Raw genomic sequence first — 20,549 nt, 5'->3', positions numbered from 1 at the left:
TTCCACTTATACTTATGAATACCTTAATTATGTTTAACATGCACGTTTTATTACTGGCAAAGGCAAAATGATAGCGTTTGTTTGTTCGTTTGTACGATCATAAACAATAAACAAACCCTCGGGGTAGCACGGTAGACAAGTCTTCCGTCAATCCTGATATTTTACACTCTTTCTACAGGTTGTGGAACGAGTTCTGACTTGTAATTCTTCACAAAGGTGGGTGTGATATCAGAGAATAGTAATTGAGAGTGATATAAAGGACATGTGTTTGATTAAGGCCTAAACGAGAACAAGAAATGGGCCGTTGGGGAAGTGACTGAACGCTTTGCCTTACCAGTAGGCTCCTCAAGTCAACTAGTGGGAGTCAAGCTGCCACTTTTTCTACCTTGAGGCTTTGCTTTCCTCGTGTAAGATTATACTACGTAATATTATTCAACAGCACGTGACAAATGTATAGTAATAACAAGTGCGAATGGGTCCGTGAGGATTTCGAACCAGTTTATGAGATGCGATGTTGTGTCGTCATAGTTGAGTTAGTGATTACACTAGTGTCTAGTATGTGCAGGCACTTATATCACAACACAAACGACTAAAACGTAACAAGAGGCCAGTAAAAGTGATTTGTTGTTGAAGAGCACGTTAAAGAATTCGATGCGAGTGGCATGGCTTTGTGAAAGTTTAAGGTGTGTTTTGCATATTTTCTTTCAAACGAGAATTTCACAAGCAAAGTGGCTGTTCATTATGTCGTTTTGAAGGCCTTAATCAATAGCGAAATGCGTTTATGTAGAAGTTTTGAGTATTTTTTATCAATTGATAAGTTTGTTGTCATAGTATATAGTAATACATTGATTTTTTTCCTATATTTCATGTGATGGGCACATAATGATAATGGTATATATGTACTTTTTGATAACATAACTGTTTTAGTATGCTTCTTTGCAGGTGTAATGTTTTCGCAAGTGTTAAGTTAATTCTGTTTATGCATGCAATTATGAAATGTATTTGTTGTTTTGTTTTATATAATATCCTGGGTCACTGTTTTGCCCATTAGATGATATGCTAATGCATACTTTGATGATTCCCAAGAGTTCCTTTATTTTTTAATAACTAAGAGCATTTGATTTCACACAACTTGACAGAAGCCTGTCAAGTGTACATGTATGTAGGGTCTCCTATACAGACTCTACCTAGTGGGAGATATAAACAACTTAATGTCATAGGTAGTTATAAGTATACTGCAGGTGTCAAAAGCCTATATGAAGAAAAGAACATAAGTAAACAAGGGAAAATCATCCCGTATGCTAATCTTAACAAAGAAAAACTATTGAGTCGGGAAAGTTACCTTTGGATAAAAGAAGGGAAAGAATATATGACCTTGCACAAAGAGGAAGGAATTTGTGGACAAAGATGACAACTGAAGAATTTTAGTAAAAACAAAATGAAGATAATAAGTCTCATAAACTGAGTAGTTGACATATAAAGTACACTGGTTGTCTATCCATCCATACATCAAGTTTTTAATTCCTCCTTACCAGGGAAGTAGCCAAAGTCAAAAGGCTTATACCCACTCCCATCTTAGCTACTCATGGATAATGGGTCATTGGTTGTGGTAGTTGCAAATACTAAGAGCATAATAATTACTAAGTACAGTGTGTGAAAATGCCCAAGGTGTTGGGGAATACGGTGATCATGAGGTGCGAAGAGCCACAACTTTGGAAGACACATGTGAGTGCACAAAAGGTGCCAAGGTGTTATCTTGTCTCATAAGAAACTTTTATCGTTCAAGAGTTCAAAATATGATTTTGTAACTGGAATTCTTAAAGATATCAAAAACAAGTTAACAAGGCCTACCATAGGAGGATACACATCTCCTTAAAGGAGGACAGCAACAAAACTCCAATAGTGAGTCATTTTTATCAAAAACAAGTTAACAAGGCCTACCATAGGAGGATACACATCTCCTTAAAGGAGGACAGCAACAAAACTCCAATAGTGAGTCACAACTGGATAAACATTCACCACATTGATTTTCATGGATCAGAGGAAGCCATGTTACTGTAGTCAAATGGTGTTCTTTAGGCTTCATACCCAGGAAGTGAAAGCATTCGTATTTTATGGATTATATAGTAATGTCCCGTTAAACATAAAGAAATGAGGGACAATTGAAACGAAGAGGACAGGGTGAGGCTGTACCTCTCCCATGTCTAGTCATCTCATTTCATTACTTGTATATGTTCTTCTGTTGTGCAAGTTGTGTTGTTATTATATGGGAAAAGATTAGTAAATGTATCAAAACTGCTGTTGTATAATATTGGACAGGAACAAGAGAAGGAACTGTAACCAAGCAAGTATCACTTATATGTACACAATCCTACAATGAATGCCTCATTGAGTCAATATTTGAATTTCATTGGATTGTAATGGTATTTTCAAAAGAACAATACAACAGCCACTTGAAGATATGGTGGAACCTAAAGTATATAGCCCATACAAAGGTTTTATGTTATGGTTTCATAAACCCAAGGTAATCAATGTTACACTAGTGTTATAGACAACCACTTCCTCAGGCCAATATAACACATGGTCAAATCTAAGTTGCATTGACTGCAGCTAAATGCCTCTTTGCCAATGTATCCATCTGCAAAGCCACAAAGTTCTTGTCATCTTTTTAGTTTACAAAATTTAGGTAGGTTTTGGAGTTGCCCTGGATAATCAGTCTTGTTTTGGACCTTACTGGAAATCTGTAGTCTTAAGGAATAAGGCTACAAACACAGAGTTCCATAGGTCACCCATTGGAGAGTTTATCTTGGATAAAACCTCACACAAATGCCAAATTCCATATGCCCATATGATGGGTAGGGTGGTTGAATGAAGTTTGTTTTGGATGTGGGTGGATACTTTGATTCAGTCACCCTGCTTAAAAAGGAGAAAGGGCCTTCACTATATAGTCACACATTGTTATTCATTTCAAACTGTTTTGATTTATTACATGAGTTTAACCTCCATTTCTAGCACAAAAGTATAGTGTCTATGATAAGTAAAATAGCAAAGCCTTCGTCATGTTCCAAAGTAAAATAGAAGGAAGAAATATGCAGCATCATGGATGTGCAAGTAATCCATTTTTTGTGTCAACAGGGTATAGTTCAGCCTCGCCTCCATTGATTCTCTTATTATAATTTGTCTGAATCAACTCTTCTCTTTTTCAGTTTGAGAATTGTGGGTGTTTCATTAGGTTAATATACTTCTGACTTCAGTCAATGATATACACCAGGGTAGATAAATTGCATTTCTTTCACAAATTGTATTTCTTTCACAAATTTTTGGATACAGAAATGCTGCCCGTACAATATGTTGATACTAATTAACCCACCTTACAAGGATGAAAAACTAACATGTTTTTGCCATGCAGCAAGAATTTTAGTCTTTCTTATCCCATGGTTTAGAAATTGTTCATATGAGAGAAATAGTAGTCCCAAATGAGATTGTAAATAGAAGATGAAAATAGGGAAGGATCAGTGCAGTTAGACTGTGCTGTTTTCATATGACCCCTGAATCTTATTGAAGACATTGACATCTGGCCTCATCCTGAAACAACTGGCCAGGTGATCTAGATGGCATATATGCATTCAACAGTGTGCCAAAAATTGAAAGAAGAATTTAATTCCAGCAAATACAATTATCTATATAGGAGATTCAGGAAAGGGATATGCCAAGATACAAACTAGGAGAAGGGGGACTGCAAAGGGTGGATAAGGAGAAAGATCTAGGAATGGATCATCAAAGATCAGAAGAATAGTATACATTGTGGACAAACATTAAATTAGTATTCAGCTGCTAGGACCTAACATGTCCAAGCCATTATGCATTAGTGGTATGGAACTCATGCCTTGAAAAAGGGTATAGTCAAACTTGAAAAAAATCATATGTGTAACACAAAGGGTGCAAGTCTGCAAAGATAGTGATGTAAGGAAAGATTGAATTAAGTTTGATTAGCAATGCAGGGAAAAAGAATTGTATTTCATCTCTGGTAACCAATGCTTTTGTTCTTAGGGACTATGTCACTGGAGAGGTGGAGTCATAAAAGTGGTGAAGGTAACAGTAAGGAGGTTATTAGAAAAGAGAAATAGTAGAACTTGAAAGTGATCAGCTGGAATAAAGGAGGGAGGGAAGGAATGATCACCCCATACAAATGGATTTGGGAGAAATAGTTCATAAGTAGGAAGGATGAGAGCACATAACCTAAAGTCCAAAAAGCCAAGGGCAAAGAGGATGTCAGGAATTTAGTATTTCAAATAGAACAGTAGACAAGTTGACAAATTGTCAGCTTAAGTAGAATAGTGGAGACTCACAATTTGAGGGTTTTTAAATCTTAAGAGATTTTATGGCTATAAATAGAAAGGGTGATCATTCAATTAAGTGTTGCCTTGGGTTCTGCTGGCTGGATACTTCCAGTCCTACAGCAACTAGCAGTGATCCCAGGACCCTTCTCCTAGATCTCTAGAAAGAAGCATTGGAGTGATGTCTGCAGTATATTAGTGTGGGACTGTTTCTATGTCACTGGCTGAAGGTAGTAGGAAGGGGGCAGTCACTGGTTATTAGGTCTCCTTGTATTTAAAGGTAGAGGAAATACAGAATAAGTTGACAAGAGATCATGGGCACTGTCAGGAAACAGACTGCCAACCCCTCAAGGCTGCACCTCCAGAGAAGTAAGGAAGTTGACTGGGTTAAGGGTAGGTGACAGGGAAATGAATCTTTTTGGTGTCCTTGAAGGATTACCTTGTAAAGTGAAGCTACTTGTTGGTTCCCAAGGAAAGGGTTAAAAGGTTTAGATATTGAGAGAAAGATGGTAAGCTTATTATTAAAAGACACAATATCTCATTGAAGAGTGGAGGCAGTGTTTATGAAACATATATCAGTTCAGTTAGGCATATGATGGTGAGATATGGGCAATGACAAAAGAGAGGAGGATATAGAGAAATGTGGTAGGGCAAGGGTGGTTATGAGATATTGTTTGAAAGAATGAGACAGAAGAAGTTACAATGGTTTGAACACGTGAGAAAGGAGATGAAAGGGAGTCCTGAGGAAATGGAGATACCAGGAAGGAAGCCACATGGCAGACCAAGAAGAACATGGGGGAGGAACAGTGCAGCAGGATGTGGATGTGTTTAAGATACAGAAAAGCACTGGACTGAGCAAGTTAGAGGAGGATTATTGCAAATATGACCCCAGACATGGGAGAAGATGGCCTATAAACAAAGAAGAAGAGAGGATGCAAAAAATGAAAAGGGTGGATGTGTTTAAGATAAAAGATAAGCACTGGACTGAGAAAGTTAGAGGAGGATTATTGCAAGTCTGACCCCCCAAACGTGTGAGAAGATGGACTGTAAACAAAGAAAAGAGGCTGCAAAAAATGAAAAGGGGTGAAAGAAAGAGTGCTGTCCCAGTTCTCTCTTGCATGAGACCTATGACCACTAGTTTGGTCTATCATACTTGGTGAAAGCATCTTATATTGGCCTTAGTGAGTGAGTGAAGGAGTGTATTATTAGGTGTTCTGTGTCTTGTGTGAGGGTTGCATCTTGGGTATTTGGTGTCTGTTGCCAGACTGTTTTGGCAAGGTGTACCTGAACATAGTGGTAGTGTTCCATGTGTCAGTCTTGGAAATATTTTTTCTGTGGAGTGGAGATGATTTCAAGTGGGAGGTTTAACAAAGTTGTGCACCACATTGCCATTGTTATGATAATCAAGTCACTGATATTCCCAGAGAACAAAAGAAGTTTAACATAAAATTGTTACATGAAGGATAGAGTTGGGATGTAAGTTGCTGGAGTGGATGGGATATTTCTTGTACATATAGAAAAATTATAATGAAATGGTAGCAGTCAAAGTGAAGAGAAGTAGCCACAGCCATTAGGAGTTTTTCAAGGATCAGTTCTGGCAACAGTAATACTGCTTGTAAACATGTTTTTAGATAATGTTAAAGTACAAAGCAAACAACAGATTATCACAGAGCCCTGCAGACAACTTAGGACAAGGTATATTCATGGAACAAGAAATAACAAATATAATTTGATATCATTAAATGCAGTGTAATGCACATAGAGAACCACAAGAAGGCAATAACAACTTAACTTGGAGAACTAAGATTGTATAAAGTGAAAATGAATCTAGGAAGAGCAGTCTCCAATAAATTTAACCCAAGTGAATTTATAAATAACAAATGCATGCACATGGTAGGTGAATATCCACTAGCAATCAGATTCTTGGACCTTAACATGGCTGATGTGCTAATCACACAATATTCAAGGTCATGTCTTAGGTATGGAGTAATGGTGTGGAGTCCACATCTGATAAAAGGTAGAGCTGAGATGAAAAAGTGTGAAACATCACAAGAAGAATCCCAGACCTGCATTACAAGGACTGATATTTGAAGAAGGAATAAAGAAACAATCCATCTGTTGCCCTGGGTCTCTTACAAGAGATCCATAGCTCCAAGGTATCTGGCAATGGCCACTGAATCAGTCCATAAGTCATTCAACAGAGCAGTATTGTACTGTCTGGATAGGGTGAGAGTGTGTCATTGTAGGACATGTTCTTTGTCCACTGTATGGAGATTGCACCTGGTAAAATGAGTCTGTGACCTAGCCTATTCTGCATTGCAACTATTGAAAAATGCTGTTGGGAGGGTCTCTCCAAAGAGCTGATCAAAGGGTCAGGTGGAGTATAGAGTTTGAAGTTTGGTCTTGGAATGTTTGTTTAGCAGTCTGAGTACAGGTAATAGGTTGTTTAAGAAATCTAAGTAACATGATGCTGGTGTTTTGTGTTCAGTTGGTGCTTTTGTCATAGAGTGGGAAGGATAGGTGTGGTTGAGGGTCTTGCTTAGAACTGCTTGCCTAGTATATGCATGCGCTCTTCTTTGGGGGAGATTTTAGGTTTGTGTGTGTAAATGCTTTGCTGGAGTGGTTTTAGTGTTTCTTGATATTCCTAAAGGTTTATGTGTTGTTTGTGTGATCTTTGTTTTCTTGACTGTTAGGAACCATATTGTGGAGGCATAGTCTTATGAGTTGCTTGTATATTGTGATTAGTGTTTCTGTTGACTAAAACCAGTGTTTGCTATAGATAACATTCTCTCTCTCTCTCTCTCTCTCTCTCTCTCTCTCTCTATATATATATATATATATATATATATATATATATATATATATATATCTGTCTGTCAGGTGTGGGCTGAAAGACCTGCATATCATGAGGCTTAAAATGTATGTTTTTTGTCTAATGATAGTAGTTTGGCTGTTTAATCTTACTGAAAAACAAAACCTCAGATGATGATACTGGAAGAAAGAAGGGAGAGTAGAGGTATAAATAGCCTGTTAAAGTGTGTCTAGATGAAATGGTTCATGGACTAATGTCAGTACATCAATGGGAAGATCAATAGGATGCAGGCTGAAACTAGAAAAGCCCTAGTGAAAAGTGTAAGTACAACTTCATGAGCAATATAAGACTTCTTTTTATATGTATATATATTAGAATTATGCTTGTGTTCTCTCATTCTCTTCATCTGTGTCTTCATTTAGTTTTCTTTGTGAACTATTTAGTCATATTCATAATTTATAGGATGACCATGTTTCCTTTGTCATTCTTTCAGTGTTAATTTGTTTCATCAGTCATTTCTTGTGAAGTCACATTGGAGCTTTCCAAGTTTGGGTGGGCTATTTTCCAGGTGTGGGGAGTATGTCTCTGTAGCTTATTCTAATCAATCAATCCATTGCCCCATTTCTTTCTTATAGGAAACCTATGCCAACTGGCAACAACCACTAGGTTGGCCCATGTTACTAATAGAAGAGTGTTGTCAGAGTAGGGCAATAAGCAGAGGTATCCTCAGGTTGGTGTTTGCATCTGGGGCAAATTACATCTGTGGCTAGGCCTATTCTCTGTTGGTACTGTTTTAAAGCTGGATGATGGCCTGCATGCAGATGTGCTAAGGTTATTCTTGTATGTTGTTGGAGGGATTTCTAAGTTCACCATTCCCTTTTGAAGGATTTCTGTGACTATCTTGGTAACTCAGTACTGTGTTTACTGTGTGTGTCCTGTACAGGACATTTTTTAAAGCCATCTTTGTTGGCATGTCAAACTTGGCTTTATTGGATTGCCTTTGGTCAGGCTTCCTCTCTTAGGCTATTTCATAAGTTGAAGTATTTGTATGACCAGATATGTTTATTTATATTCTTCAGGCTAACACACACACACACACACACTCTCACTCTCTCTCTCTCTCTCTCTCTCTCTCTCTCTCTCTCTCTCTCTCTCTCTCTCTCTCTCTGAGGTTCCATTTTTTCTAATTTTTCCTTGCATGGTTTGTCTACTACAATGGGGACTATTTTGATAACTTTATTCTCATTATCTTGAATCCTGTATTTGTGGGGATTACATTACTGCTGCATATTCTAATAGTTGGTGTAATGTCTACTATTGGGAGCTGAAGTAAGAATTCTAATATGGGGCACATCAGGTTCTTGAGTTTTTTCGTTATCTTTTGGTCCATTCCAGGAAACTTCCTATAATTCCTTCAGTATGTTCTGATTTCCACAATAGTGCTGTGTGAGGTACATTTTCATAGCCCCCTCTAGATGATATATACAACCCACCTCACTATATCTTGTAACACATCAACTAACTTGTAGCAGAAGATTAATGCATTTGAGACACAGGATTTTTTCATGTCTTGTCTCACAGTTCTTAAAGAATTATGCTGGCCAGAAGCATTGCATTAGTGTGCTATTTTTTCTTTCTTTTCTTTTTTTACACCATTTCTTCTATGTCTGTACTAAAACTATCCAGAAAAACTTGCACTTTTTTGGGGGGTGGGGGGCAGTGTTTGTTGGCTCTTATTTTTGTTCACCCTTCCTCAGTTGCATCTCTCCATACCCAGGTATTCTTAAACTTTTCTGTATCTACTAGTTTCCATATGGTATTGATAATCCCAATTACTGTAACTTGACCGAAAATTGATATGTGGTGTCCCTCCCCTCTGTTTCTGCATCTGCCCCACCTAAACCTTTCTTTTGTCCATTCTTGAGTATTGGAGTCACTTTCTGTAGTTGTTGCTATTGTTGTTTCCTTCTCACTATCTTTGATGTGATATGCTCTTAGACTTTTTTGTTATCTTTTACGATTATTTCCTTAATATGTCTTCCCCATATTTTTGTGCTCTTTATACAATCTCTCTGATAACTGTCCTGAGTTTTTCTTTTTTAGCTCTTGATATTATTTTCATTTGACTTGACTTTAGTGTTATTGTCCTAATTTAATTCAATCATAACCATATCCACTTTTAGATTTTTGTTTTTCCATTCAGTTTCAAAAGTTTCAGATTTCTGGTTAGCATTAAGTGTGTGAAAACCCTTTTGGTGTACACAAACACAAACACACATGAGCATTGCTCTTTTACTGTATATGGCAATCCCTCTATAAATTGGATCAATTAGGGGTAACCCCTTGTGGAAATATCTGAGGATCCAATTTATCCTGCTACATGTGCAAAATCACTAAAACACTTTTTAGCATCCAAACTTCATACATACACTAAAGATAATGATTGTAATTTTAAACTACACTTACCTGTATTATGTATGCATCAGCACTTGTCAACTCATATGTGATTGCTTGGTTCCCCAAGCCATGGTGCCTCCTAAACTGCCACCACCAACTGTTGCTGTACTTAAAATCTTGGATCCCTAGGTGGTTTGCTTAGCATTGTGCAGCATTTTGAATGTCCAGGCTTCTCACAGGAAGCCCCTCAGCATGCTGCTACAAATACCACTTATAATCTGCCTCATCTAAGTTTTCATGGTGGAGTTTTCATGAGCAAAACACTTCCTTGCCTTTCCACCTTCAATTATTATTACCACTTCCCTTATTCAGTCATTGGCCTGCAAAATATCACAGAGTTGATCTTTTAAGTTTGAGTTGGGTCATGAGGTCCACTCACCCCTCACCCCCCCTCCTCTTGGTGTCTTTTTCTTACAGCTCAATCACCTTCAATTTTTCACCCATGCTGACACTTTTCCTCTTTCCTTTTCTGGGAGATGTAGAAGGCACAGCACTAGCCTTGGAAGCCATCACAAAGTATAAATAGGGTAGCAAATAACACAAGTGAGGATTGGCCAAATGACCGTGTGCACGATCAGTAGGGCGACACATCGTAAACGGACCAAGGAGCAATGTGCGTCAGCATGAGTGGCTGGTTTGCCAGGAAACTATACCAGATGCCTGCAACATATTTTGCCGCTGTCCAATTTAGATAAAAATAATCCAGTGGCTATATACCGAGTCTGATTTATCCGATATCCAACTGATACATAACCGGTTTATAGAGGGTTTACTGTACTACAATTAGGTAAATACACACACACACACGCAGATATAGCACAAGCTGGAACAATATACAGATTCAGTCTAAATATGATAATTGGAAGTTAAGAATATGAAACAGGGTGGAATATGGAAATATGAAACAAACATGAATTTGAGGCTAGATATGATCAATTGGAAAGTAGGAGACAGGACCCCACAAGTGTTTCTCATTTTGTGTGTACTACAATTAGGTAAACACACACACAATTGCACACTAGAGCTCCTTTCCTCATTGTAAAGTAAGTAGTGAAGTCAAAGCACACACCCACATCATAAAATCCCTCCCTCCCCTTTTAGCATGGCTCTTCCATAGCAAGGTTGACAGATGGAGCTGGTTTACCCCCATCATCAATGAGGAGCATATGCTGGGGTGCATGTTGATGCCAATTCCCACCACTTCACCCCATGGCAACCCCTTCCTCTGCTCTGAATTATTAAGCAGATGTGAAGAACAACCCTATGGGCCAAGTTATCCTTTCATTCATTCACAGTATCCCTCTATACACAAGTGTTTTTTCCACTCTTCTGTGATGAACAGACATTCTACATGTATCCTGAGCCTTCTTCACCCCATCCATCCACCTTATTTGTAGTCATCCTCCTAAGCTCACTCCATCCACTTCTGCTTTCCACACACTCTTTGCTGGTCTTTCCTCTTTCTATGTGCCCAAACATTCTTGGCATTCTCCTAAGCCTGACAGCATTCTTCCCACCCATGATCTTTGCTTCACTTAATTTTTCTATGTATTCTTGGGACACCTAGCATATATCTCAAACACTACATCTTGTAAACTTTCAGTTTTCCTTTCTTCCTCCCTCCATTAAGTGCAGTTACATTCAACACAGGCCTGGCCACAGAATCAAACTGCCCTAGATGTAACCACTACATAGAAGACACTGAACATGTTATACTACAGTGCTCTGCACTAACAGTTTCAAGACCTAACACTATTTCTTCCCAAAGTGACCCATGTTACCTGGGGGCTGTGGGACTACTGCAAGAGAGACCTGGGGCAATGAATTAATTGATTGATTAACAATTTAATTGGTATTCAGGAACCATGGTCTTCGATTCTTGAACTATATATTGAATATATGCTGTGTGTTTGTGTAATGGATAAATCTTTCAGGAATGAGTCAAACTATTAACATTCCATCCTGCTATTACCCTAGTTAAAAAATTGCAACCATAGCTCTAGATTCACCCATTATGGGTTACATTTACTTGTAACCATATGTTTGCATTTCTATTTGTGTAGTTAATAATAATTCTTACTTTGTTTCATTGATTGGAAACTTGCAATCTCACAGTGGCTGGCAACAGTCCATGGGCCCTCCTACACATTTCTGAGAATTGATCAATCTGTTGCCCCTGGTTTCTCTTGCAGAAGACTTGTGGCCTTCAGGAAACAGGCAACAGCCTCCTGGTGGATCCACAAGTCATTCAAGGAAGGTATATTGTTGCCAAGGAATCATTGTGTGGGGCACTGTAGTATGTGGTGTTCTGTGTCCTCTGTGTGGTGGTTGCATCTGGGGCAGTTTGAATATGTGACCAGGCATATTCTGTGTTGATACTGTTTTAATGCTGGGTGATGTCCTGAGCATTGGTATGCCAATTTGGGAGGGTGATTTCTGTGGGGTTTATCTCTGGGGATTGTTGGATTATTTAGTTTGGTGGTGTGTTGGTGGCATAATTGGAAGCATGCTGGTGTTGTATTCACTTAGCTGATGGTTCAAATCCCACACTCCTCCTTTCCAGTAGTGACAGTTACCTGCTCTAACAATCCAAGCACATAGGGCAAAGATGATGGGTTCAGCCACAGCTAAGCACCTCCTGGTGTAGACTTCTCAACACCTAGAATTTGGTGGTCTATCTTGAAGGGCATGTGTAGTGATCTGAGTATATGTTTTGTGTTGTATAGGTGGTAGGTTGTTAGATGTTTGAGTAGTACTGTATGCTGCTGGTGTAATTTTTTGTTGCCATCTCTTGGTGGTACTTATGAAATGTTGTGGTGTAGAACAATGTACTTCATATTTATTGTGGTGTTTTATGGGGAGGATATCTGATACGAAACTTGAAATAGGGGGTGTCAGGTTTTCAGTGCTGCATCTCTTAATAGAGGTTGTTACCTGGTTTTGAAAATGGGCAGCTGCTGTCCATCTTGCAGGTAGCCATCATTAGTCCTGCTTGTGTTATTGTTATTAGTACATTGAATTATACAGTGTACTTGTATTTTCTTATGGATTTGTGTTTCCTCATCTTTATCTTATTTGAAATTCCTTTCTGTTTTCCCACAATTTTTGTAGCTTATCTCAAAATATTAATTCTTTAGACCAGCTTTTTTCAGTGTATATAACTAATGATGGTGATTTCAGTGTTGAAGAGAAACATATGGTAAAGTTAATTATAGATTGTGAAAATGAAATACAAAGGTATGTCATAATTGTCTGGAAAATGTTTAGTAAATATAGGGACAGCATAAAGGGCTCTCTACTTTAAACTGTGTGTGTAATTGCTTATATTTTGCTTCATCCCTGTTCAGTTTACTTTGCTATTTTTTAGTATATTATTTCCTTCCCCCCCCCCCTCTCTCTCTCTCTCTCTCTCTCTCTCTCTCTCTCTCTCTCTCTCTCTCTCTCTCTCTCTCTCTCTCTCTCTCTCTCTCTCTCTCTATACATATATATATATATACACATATGTATGTATTTTTTTTTTTTTTTTTTATAAGGGAACTCACTGTTTCTAATGGAAGTTTATATTTCCTTCCTCATAAGAAAGACATACATATACCAATGGCCTTTTCCCCCTTACAAGGGAGGTAACCAAAGTCAAAGGCATAAATCCACTTCCACCTATTTCATCCCCATATACACCATTCCCATTCACCCCCCCCCCCTCTTCTTGGCTCCTTCTGGATGATGGGTCATCCCAACATCTCACCCACTGCCCTGAGTTCGAAGCAATGTACCAAGACACTGCACATCCACAGCAAGGCCACTTCATTTAATTGGCAGCCCCCCTCACCATCCCCTCATGCAGAAAGAAAGAAGATGGAGATAAGTCCCTTCAGGCAGTGTCAAAATATAATTCATACATACTCCCTCACCCACATCCTTTCATGCATCACAGCATCATCCATACACAACCATTTTCCACTCACCCCTATGTTCTGTCTTCTCCCTTCCTTCCTCAACAGACATTCCCCTCTTTCATAATGCCCCTTTTACCCCGTCCATCCACCTCATCAGTGGTTGCCCCCTCATGTTCACTTCCTCCACCTCAGCCTTCCACACATCTTATTAACTTTCCTTCATTCATTCCTTCCATGTGTCCAGACCATCCCATTAAGCAGTGCTTTTTAACATTCTTTTTTCCTGTTGTCTGTCTGGAATTTCAGCTTATGTGCCCTTGTTCTTCTCACTGTTTTGTAGTATGCTATTTCATTCTCAATATATTTATGTATTATTTTTTATGGGGGAGCTCATTGTTTCTAGTGGCAGTTTATACTTCCCTTTTCATAGGCAGTACTTTTAATATTCTTTTTTCCTGTTGTCTGTCTGAAATTTCAGCACATGCACCCTTGTTCTCACTGTTGTCATAAACCATTTTTGTGACATTATTACACCTTTCTTCTTGCAGTGTTGTTTTGTGTATTAACATTTCCTTTGTTTGTCAGTCCTTGTGTTTTTGGTGGTTCTCTTGTAATAATTTTGCTACTAATTCAGTCTTGACTATATAAGTTTTTCAGAGGGTGAGTAGGACCAATGATAAGTACCTGCAAGTTGTAATCCAGAAAGGTGTATGTCAGAGAGGATCATCTCCCTGCTGCCCATCTTCAAAACTCAGTAACACACCTCTATTTGGAGGTGCATTATATGTGGCCTCTGGTTGGAACCCAAAAATCATATCAATTTCACTTGTACTTCTTCCACTTGTGACTGATCCCCTCCTGCTTCTATAAGCCAACATAGAAATTGACCCACACTAAAACAACATAGAAAACAGTCCAACATTTCTTCCCAGAGATCTATGGAAGAGCCAAAGGATCATTGCCGGGCGCTGTAGGTTTCAAATAGTGAAGCTCAAGGAAACAGTTAATTGTTTTGCAAGGAAATATGTTTGCCACAGATTTGCAGCAGATCATTGTACAGTATTACTTAAAAATGAAGCAAGTGGTACTAGCCCCTCTCATGTTTGGTAGAGCTCTACAAATGTGTCATAGTAATTAATTTTATTTGCCCTGTAATGATCTCTCAGTTTGAATTAAAATTGCTTTTCCAATATTGGTAATTTCTCATCTGTGTGTGTGAGTTAAAGGTACTGATCTCAAGTTGAGTGGTACCCTTCTCTCTCTCTCTCTCTCTCTCTCTCTCTCTCTCTCTCTCTCTCTCTCTCTCTCTCTCTCTCTCTCTCTCTCTCTCTCTCTCTCTCTCTCTCTCTCTCTCTCTCTCTCTCTCTCTCTCTCTCTCTCTCTCTCTCTCTCTCTCTCTCTCTCTCTCTCTCCTCCCTCTCCCTCTCCCTCTCTCCACAAGGAGCTAAGATGAAGGGCAACAAATGGATGTTGGATGGGTGAAGGGTTGGTGTATATTTTGACTCAGCCACCACATTTCTATGGGGGAAAGGGCCTTTAAGTGACATAATATGTAGGACTGCTAGTTTTCATTGGAAGATATTTTTTAAGTCACTTCTTACATTAAATCATAAGGGACCAACAGTGAGAACATATACTGCAAGACAGGCATCAGAATCTCCAAGGAAATTTTTTTCAATAACTTGTCAAAAAAATTTGTCTTCCCTTGAGAAATTAAATATAATCTAACAGAGGGCATGCCTTACTTGGAGAAGTGTTGTTGACATCCAATTTCTTCTTTGTCCCTTGTCTGTTGGGTATAGGAATTTCATGCAAAGTCCTAAGTACTGAGAGTCCACTGCTGAAGCTCTGTAATGACAAAATTGGCATGGTTATACAGTACATTTGACAGTTTTACATTTATCTGTTTTATATCCGATTACACCATATGTGAATTATGCTCGCAGTTGAAAAGAAACATGAAATCATTGACAAAATGGCGTGGATGTATCCCTCACATTTGAAGAGTGTCACCCTACATTCCCCCCCCCCTTGTGTTTTATGTATTATTTTTTACTCAGTGTATGTACCTCAAATGTGCAAGATAAAAGAAAGGTATGGAACAGTTCATGGGGGGGGGGATTGTACCCTGTCTTTGATTTTCTTTATTGGGGTCACCCCTTTCCTGTACCTGGATACGAAACTGATTGCTGTATTAGTGTAAAAATGAACACTGTTTCTAATGATTTTTATTTTAGATATCTTCCATAGACAAATATTCAAACTATTTAACAAATAGAGGGTGTTTCATTTTCATCGTCAGTTTAATGGGAAAGGTATCTATTCCCCATTGTTTTTTTTTTTTTTTTTTTTTTTTTTTCTCTCCTCCTCCTCTTCACACTAGTACAGATAATCCATTGTCTCTATCACTAGTATATTCGTATGTATATTTGATATTTGTGAACATTCTCCTTCGCAATAGTATCGCTTGTTGCTTAAGTTGCAGTATACCACATCTAGCCGAGCCAGCTCTCCACACCTCCCGCATTTTGCTGAGTCCACACGTTCTTCCGTTTCAGTTGCCACCATCTTTTTAACATATTCCATTACGTTCACTCTCGATTTTCTTATAGTTCTTCGTTTTGGGACCAAGGCCCTACTTCATCAAATAATTCTACAGCTTTTATTTCTATTTTTTTTTTTTTTTTTTTTTTTTTTTCTTATTACTTATTTTCTTCTGTCGGGAAGAAACGCCGATCCCATGCACTAGAAATTTTGTTGCCACCTTTATATTTACAATATTTTATTATTCTCAACATTTTCTTGCTAGTATTGACTATTATCACTTTTTATCACCCATTAGTGACCACTTAAAATCACATAAGCACTAAACTGTTAAAAAGTAGCCATTACCGAAACACGTCGACACTCGTAGTTCCGTACGATTTTTTATTTTTTTCCTTAGATTATTTTCCTAGAATAATAGACATTAGTGAAAAGGTGAAACTTATGTGTTTTATTAAGAAATGAATTAACGGTGCTATTAGTTTCTGACGATTTGTTATAAAAGCGAAAAATATAGGTGAAACTGATTACCATCCGAAATTAGACAAACTATTCTCCACTTTTTCACGTAAGAGCGCTGACAGCTGTCAATTCCCCTCCTAGTCAGTGACACAGAAACGCCCTTACAAATACGAAAGCCCAGCGTTTAACCCCCCCCCCCCTCCCTGTCTAGGGGTGCACTTTAGTACATTCTGTTAGAGACAGTGACTGAGTAGTCACTGAGCATTCTTATTGATGAAATTTATCTTTGTATATAAATATATATATATATATATATATACACACACATATATATATATACACACACACACCGTTCTGGCACCTTCTCTACGCTGACTACCCATTTTATTCTGTACGAATTGCCCCCAAGGATAGAAGAGCTGGTTATCGCCACCTCCCCAAGTTTTGTGGGAAGGTATGGCAGTACCTTTGTTGGACTAGTGGGTTTTCTGACAGTTAATTTCATGGCAACAGTCGTTACCGTATTTCTGCCCCAGCTGTTAAGAGGTGTGTTATTTACCCAACTAATTATGGATTCAAAGTAATTTGGTATCATAATTTTCAGAGTATTGAAATGTCGGATATTTCCGAAATATTTTGCCATTCGTTAAGAGAAATAGGGTAGTGATAGGACCTGAAATTATCTTAGTATGATTTTTCAAACAGAATGGATTACTTTTTCAGCACGTGAAGTCTCATTGATATTGTGTTGTTCCTTGCTGATTCTGTTTACAAAGATATAGGACATTACCTTTTAGCATAATTTGCCTGTAATGAGAATGAGGTTTGTTAGTGATTATTGTGCCACGCGACAATCCAATGTGAAATAATAGCCCATTAATAACAGTGTTGAAATGATAGCTCAAAAACGAAATATGATCTACAGTAGTCTGTTAACCAGCACTCGTATCTAAGTGAACAATGGCGCCTACCAGGTGCGCTAAAGTACTCCATACCCCGTAGATCTATGTAACTGCTGAAATTAGCGTAGAAAAAAATCACATAGACTGAGGCGTTGTCTTGGGTCTTACAAATTGGCGGGAAATAATTTATTTTTATTTTTTTATTGTATAATAATTTTATTGACTAGGTGAAGGTAGTGAGTAAACTAAGCTTTTTACTGCGACTTTGCCTGGTAACGTGACCGCCAGGAGGAGCAGAAACGTTTTGTTGCAAGGGCGCCCAGCGGCAGTTTGAAATTGGCCAGATGTCTCCCTCGAGAATGGCATGAACTTGTGTGTATGTTGGGGTCGAGTATACTCTTGACTTGCTGAGATAATGTGCAAAGGGCAAACAACTTCTATCGACATCATATTTTTCTTCCCGAAGAGGACTTACCTATCTTAGGCATACGCAAATAACACCACACCCTACTTTTCATTCTCTCAAAACGTTTCTCTGTGGATAAAATGTTATATGGGAGATGAATAGGAGAAGTGGGAGTGCTTAGTAGTCAGTCCATTCGGCAACGACTGCTGTTGTTGTGGCAGGGATATGGGGGGCTACCCTGCGCTCCCGGCCGCGGTAAGCGACCCAACACGCCAGCTAGTCCGTTGCAAGGAAAGAGAGCTTGTAGGCCATTGCAGACGTCCTGGACTGCTTCTTGTCCCGTCGTCGTCGTCGCGTTGTTTGTGCACTGCCTTGTCGTTCGTTGTCACCCATATTGTCTTATGGCCCATCTTCCTGTCGTCCCATGCCTGACTGTTGTCAGAGGCCCGATAGGTCCTTCCCTCCTCTGGCAGGTCACGAATGACCGTCTCTCCCAGTCTACCTCACCTTTACTCGCCTGCTTCAACGCTGGGTTTCCTGACGCAGTAGCCGATACTTCCTTACCTTTTTATTTAGTCTTGCATAACTAGTCCACCCCCCGCCCTTACTACTTCCCAAAGGAACTACCGTATCTAGTTTCTGCAATAGCCACATTTGTTTTTTTCACATGTTGCCAAATGATTTTTCCCAACCAATTTTCAGTTCATTTGAACCCTTGAGCAGTGTGGGGGTTTCCTTCAGCTGGATAAAATCAGGTTTCCATGGAGCTGAATGGCAAAGTACGATTATTATTATTATTATTATTATTACTATTATTTTCAGCCAATATTAAGGTAACAATTTTGTGAATCCGGGTTTTGGCCTATGCCCTTCCTGTCCCTCCCAGCATACCTATGCGTATCTTCTTTCAGCTCGCATTTTAATCACGTAGCCCCACAATATTCTCTTCCCACCATTTCAGTCTCCTCCCACTTCCTCTTCGCCCTCCCCCTCCTCTTCTTCCCCGATTCGCTTCCGTTTCTTTCCCATTCTTCTCATCGCTTGCCCCCCCACCCCTGGACCCTCGTCGCCCCTCAGGCGATCATGTGTTGGCATTGACAACTGCTCTTTCATACGCACCAGCAGATTCCACGGCCAGTACCAAATGGAGTTCGAGTGTTCGCTCCTTTTATTCTAACCTGCCGAAGTTTCTTGGCGAATGTTGCCAGCTAGTTTCTAGTTACTAAATTTCGTTGGAGTAATTATTTCATAATTCACCGTTTATTTCACTTTTATTTATTCGTTTAATTTTGTCTCCGTCATATTGAAACGAACAACGTAAATGGGTGTCAGTACATAGTTTCATTCCTGTCCACGTTTATTACTTGTAGAACGAGACCAATTGAAAGATGCCTGCTTAGTAGTCCTGCAAGAAGATGTAATAATCTCCCCATCGCTCATTTCATTCCATCAACACCCTTACTATCTGGTGGTGCATGCCTTTGGGGCTGGCACACGGTCTCCGGACCGTGTGCTAGAGTTCTGTCGACTTTGTGACCATTTTCCCACTCCCCTTGTCCTACTAGAGGATCACATAAAGAATCGTCACCCCAGACGTCGACAGGGTGACAATTCTTCATGTGGGCTTATCCTAGGGTGACAATTCTTCATGTGGGCCATACTGGGTTTACGATTCTTCGGTTGTATAAGTTGATGATAAAGAATTGCAAAGGAAGAGCATGCCAACAGATTTTTTGGTCCATAAATACGTTGGATGCGAAAATAATTATAATAATAACGATAAAGAAATTAATGAAAATAAGTAGGTAAAGTTAAATAATAAACAAACAGGTAAATAGTAAATGATAAATTGAACAGATAACCAATAAATTATAAGCAAACAATAAACAAACTGACAAATAATAACAAACCATTAAAATAAATGGCAGGCATTACAGCATCTTGCTTAGGTGTTTATCTAAATGAATCTTAAAGCTTCGAACTGGACTGCATTGCACTGCCTCTGCAGGAAGTTTATTCCATTCATTAACTACACGGTTGGCGAAGTTGTTTCTACCCACTTCGAAATTAAGTGTTTCCTGACAGTTTGAGACCATTATCTCTTGTCGGATTTTCATTTAGTGTGAATATTTTGTTACTTTTGATGTTGTCAATTCCCTTTAGAATCTTAAGACCTGTATCAAGTCACCTCTGAGTCTAATTTTTTTTTTTTTTTTTTTTTTTTTTTTTTTAACATGTTTTAGTCGATTTTCGTATTATTTATCTTTGATACTTGGAATCAGTTTTGTGGCTCGCCGTTGTACTTTTCTCAATCTGTCAATGTCTTTAATGAGATTCGGTGACCATACGGAAACAGCGTATTGTAAATGTGGACGAACTAACGATATATATAGCTTGTTAATGAGAGATGGACTTTTAAAGTCAAAAGATCGCGCAATCAGTCCTAGAATCTTATTTGCTTTGTCAGAGGCTGAAATACACTTCTTAGATTATATGAGATTGATACAGATAATTACGCCGATATCCTTTTCACTATCCAATAAGCATAACCCTCATTCAACCTAACCTAACCTAATCTTCATCCCACTTATCCGGCGCACTGGGGTGACAATTCTTCAGGTGGGATTTCATGGGGTGACGATTCTTCATGTGGACGTTATGGGGTGACACTTCTTCATGTGACCCCAACATACAACACAGACAGCAGACCCATGTTTCTTCCTAGGGAGGCTT

The 20,549-nt window shown here is 38.8% G+C and overlaps 1 protein-coding gene across 1 annotated transcript in view; it reads left to right on the top strand.

Moving 5' to 3' along the window:
• Nucleotides 1–111: 111 nt before the first annotated feature.
• Fbl6 (F-box and leucine-rich repeat protein 6) overlaps nucleotides 112–20,549 on the top strand; it is a 64,113-nt gene continuing 43,675 nt past the window's right edge. Inside the window, exon 1 of the mRNA XM_076191695.1 lies at nucleotides 112–216. The gene's annotated coding sequence lies outside the window, so the exon portion shown is untranslated. The remainder of the gene's footprint in view (nucleotides 217–20,549) is intronic.

This window comes from Oratosquilla oratoria, chromosome 1 (genome assembly GCF_046742065.1).
Source record: "Oratosquilla oratoria isolate Oo_2021 chromosome 1, ASM4674206v1, whole genome shotgun sequence".
In the NCBI taxonomy this organism is placed as follows: domain Eukaryota; kingdom Metazoa; phylum Arthropoda; class Malacostraca; order Stomatopoda; family Squillidae; genus Oratosquilla; species Oratosquilla oratoria.
Note: the sequence above shows the minus strand (reverse complement) of the source record. Positions and strands in the feature narration are given on the sequence as shown.